This window comes from Sorex fumeus, unplaced genomic scaffold (genome assembly GCF_029834395.1).
Source record: "Sorex fumeus unplaced genomic scaffold, SorFum_2.1 ptg000008l, whole genome shotgun sequence".
In the NCBI taxonomy this organism is placed as follows: domain Eukaryota; kingdom Metazoa; phylum Chordata; class Mammalia; order Eulipotyphla; family Soricidae; genus Sorex; species Sorex fumeus.
This window is the reverse complement of record NW_026606065.1, coordinates 50579504-50584040: the sequence shown is the minus strand read 5'-3', so window position 1 is coordinate 50584040 and position 4537 is coordinate 50579504.

Genomic DNA, 4537 nt, shown 5'->3' with positions numbered 1-4537 from the left:
ATTTCAGTGTATGCTATGGAAGACCAGTAGTAGAAGAAATTTTTTTTCCCCTTTATTTTATTTTATTTTTTTTAAAGTTGTAGATTTACAATTTTTTGTGCTTTGGTTTCAATTATACAATGATCACAGCGGGTAGGGTGTTCGCCTTACAAGCGGCCAACATGGCCGACCCGAGTTCGATTCCTCCGCCCCTCTCGGAGAGCCCGGCAAGCTACCGAGAGTATTCGATATGCCAGACACAGTAACAACAAAGTCTCCAATGGAGACGTTACTGGGCCCGCTCGAGCAAATCGACGATCAACGGGAGGGCCTATACAATGATCAGATACCCATCCCTCCACCAGTGCCCATTTTCCACCACCATGGATAATATCCCTCCCACCCCCATCCCCCCATCCCCCCTGTCTCTGTGGCAGGGCAATCCCCTGTGTTCAGTAGAAGAAATTTTTGTCTCTTCTATCGACATCCATATCTCAGAACAAGTTAAAGATTCCCAAATTAAGTGAAAGGGAACTGAGATAATGATTTGGCAGACATATAACATTATCTACAGTTAGTAATACAAAGTTGCCTTCAAGATTAAATAATTATTTAGCAGGACATAAAAGATGCAGTACTATCTGACTCCTGCTTTCCTAGTTACCTTTATGACTGCTATGTCAAGCCTTTGCCTAAGCTGTTAGCTCTGCCTGAGTTTTCATTCTTTTTTCTGCTTGACTAACTTCAAGACTCAGCTCAATAATTAACCCCTCCAGGAAACTTATTCTCATTCTTCTCAAGGCTGAGGTAGCTACTAGTTTTCTGTACTACCACATACTAGAAAAAAAGCAGCGATAGCACAGCGGTAGGGCGTTCGCCTTACAAGCGGCCAACATGGCCGATCCGAGTTTGATTCCTCCGCCCCTCTCGGAGAGCCTGGCAGGCTACTGAGAGTATTCGATATGCCAGAAACAGTAACAACAAAGTCTCCAATGGAGACGTTACTGGGCCCCGCTCGAGTAGTTCTTACAAGAGTGGCACATTTCCCCTAGAGATCATTTTGAAAATTTGTAGAAGTGTTTTCTGGTTGCCATAACAACCAGGAAACACTACTGACATTTATATTAGGGGAAAGAGACATTAAGTGACCTGCATTATCTAGGACAGTTCGTCATGATGAAAAGCAATTACCTATCTTGCAAGATTTTCAAAAATGCAAAATATCTGAATATATTGGCCTGAACTTAGAATTTAGCATTGCATATAAATACTTCTTGGTTACCAATTGACATAGTTATGTAATCTAAAACTTAACAAAATTTTATTACCTCCCAAGATCCTGTGTGGTGATGGGCTCAACAGAACAATTTTTCTGTTCCAGATGATACGACAGTTGATGCAATTAATTGGATCATTGTGGCTTGATCATCTGAGAATGCTCACTTACATCAGAGGTCCAGGTGAGAGTTGATTTAGGGCTGTCAATTGTGCCACTTTATTTATTTACTTAAATTTGTGGGATATACCTAGTGCTGTGGCTATTCCCAGCTCAGTACTTGGGAGTTAGTTTTGGCAGTGGTCTGGAACCACACAGTCCTGAAGCTCAAATTTTGAGCTCCTATAGTCAAAGCACATACTTCAGTCTTTTGCACTAACTTCCTAACCCAATTTTAGCTTTTTAGATCTCGTCCATCTAGACTTTCCATTGGCTTAAATTTTTCATAATATACATAGTATTTGGGTTTCAAATTGTGGCAAGTATAGATTACTAGTCTTCAGGCTTGGTCTTTGAAGTTCCAAAAGAGAACTTAGATGACTTCCTATTTGTCCAGTTGAGTTCAAAGTAAAGGTGAAAACATGTAAATGTCTTCTCTTGAAAGGAAAGACTATCTCAATAAAGAAGAGAATATTGAGGACCATCATTAAGAGTAATTACCTCCGACACTAAGTCATTTTAATCTACTTAGAAATAAAATTCACATTTATTTTCTATTTGTTTATGAGATGTGGTTGAGGATATAGTTTCACACTTTCATATGTACGTGTATCATATTGCACCCACTATCAAAGAATTTTTGTCCAGTTTTTAGTTTTATGAATTGTCTGGAAATAAAAAAAGAGGAATAAACCAAAGGAAATTTTGAACTTGCTTTTGGTGGAATTTTATTCATGATATAGGAGTCACCAGTATAACAAGACTCCATGTGTCTTATAGTTGTAACACACATAGTGAGTCATTGTTTCTATTCAAGTATCTGATTACTTCTTTGTGTCATCTATTGAAATCCTGCCAAAGTATCTATATACATAGTTTCTCTTTGTTTACTCTTGCAAATATTATATAGCACTGTAGCAGTGTCCTCCCATTGTTCACCAATTTGCTCGAGCAGACACTAGTAACATCTTCATTGTGACACTTGTTACTGTTTTTGGCAATCTAATATACCATGGGGAGCTTGCCAGGCTCTGTCTTGTGGGCGGGATACTCTTGGTAGCTTGCCAGGCTGTCTGAGAAGGTCGGAGGAATCGAACCCAGGTCGGCCAGATGTAAGGCAAACACCCTATCTGCTGTGCTATTGCTCCAGCCCACTGATATTATATATTAAAACATATTAGATTATAACTTATAAACAGTATATTAAATCTATTAAAATTAATGTTTATATACTTAGTATATTTATGTATATAGCATTTTAAGTGCAAAGATATAAATAAATGGAAGGATAGATATAAAATCTCATTTTAGTTTTCCTTTATATTAGGGCATTGATTTATATTATAGATAGAAGATTTATTATTTATTCCTTTAATATCAAGGGAGTTAGGAATTTGTTACAAAATATTTGCTTAGTTTTTCCTCCTTCCCTATGTTGCTATGATGGAAAGGTGTCCCACACATGCTTGGGTCACACACACTGCCATGGTGCTGGGGAAGAGATTTGTATTCTTTAGCTGTGTCTTTTACACACTTGGCTTCTATATCCTGGAGATTGCACACTGTTGTAGCACCGAGGTTCCAAACAGTTGAGCTGCTGGGTGGCATGTGTGGGAGGCATGTGTTGTGGCACCTAGGATCAAGCTTGTGCCTTATGCTTGCAGTGCATGTGCTTTTTGCCAGTAAGCCACCTCTGGGAGCCACATAATGTTTGCTTTCAAGAGAGGGTGTAGTGACTGTTGAAAATCACTGATTTGTATGAACTGAATTGACATTCTTATGTTACCTTTTAGTTTTGATAGTTGCTTCTTTTTTATTTTGATTTTTCACTTTGATTTATATTTTGTGACATCAAAATATGTACTTGGGCAATGGCCAACTCAAATCCCAGCAATAACGTGGGGAAGATAAATAAATGAATAGATAAGTAAATATCTAATTCTGTGTTTTCTCCAATAATTAAATGATACTTACATTAGAATATATAATAGTTATCTTCAACAATTTCTTCTTCTTCCACAGAAATAATATTACTATTTTGTAGTTTTTACCAGATTAATAAGAATATTAAGGTATATGTCATATTAATATGGTTATAATTCATTGGTATACTTTAAATGAATAGCTTCTTGACTTATAAGCTACATAATCATATTATTAAAATGAGATTAAAATTATACACAATTGCCTTTGATTTCTGACATTGAAGGTGCTGCACTTCATATTTAGATATTCTCAAGGAAAAACTCATTAGACCTTTTAGTGAAGTTAGCCTATGTACTAATGTATTTCCTCATAATTTTGCACAATATATTAAGTTGAATACTGCTAATAACTGATTTACAAGCTAAATTTTTTATAGTTTTAAATACTGATAATATGTTCCTATGGCTTATACAAGAGAAATTCTACTACAACCTATATGCAAGGATTTTTTTCTAATATTTATGCTTTTATACTAAAATACATGTGTTTTTAATGATTGAATCAACAACGTTTTTAATAATATGAACTTTATTTTATTTTGGTTTTTGGGTCCTATCCAATGTTGCTCATGGTTTACTCCTGACTCTGCACTCAGGAATCACTCCTGGAAGGGCTCAGGAGACCATATATGGTACTGAGGCTGGAAGTAGGGTTGACTGCAAGCAAGGCAAGAACCCCACCCACTGTACTCTCTCCTCTATCCTCCATTATTATGAACTTTAAAGCAAGAAGACAAATATCAAGATCCAATAATTTACTTAATAATGCCTTTTGCTGTGATTTCTAAAAAATCGTATCTTCCTGCCTAGTTGACATTCTGTGCACCTGTTCTGGTATATGGGTGCCAGTTTCCTCGTCTGACTGGCAGAGTCTGCCCTCCTGGATAGTGGATAGTAGCTATCTTCCTTGTTAAAAGATCTATCTCTTCTTCCTCTGTTTAGTAGATAGATGTTGTCTTCCTGGTCTGATAGATAGTTACTCCCCAACTGGTAGAGCATGGATAAAGGTCTGTAACGAAAATAATCCTATAAATGACCACTCAGTCTCTGCTCAGGAAACAGTAATTAGTTATTAGTTATCAGTGGTGGAAGGGCATGCTTGATCTTTGAGAATTGTATCATAGAAAGGATGAAAGAG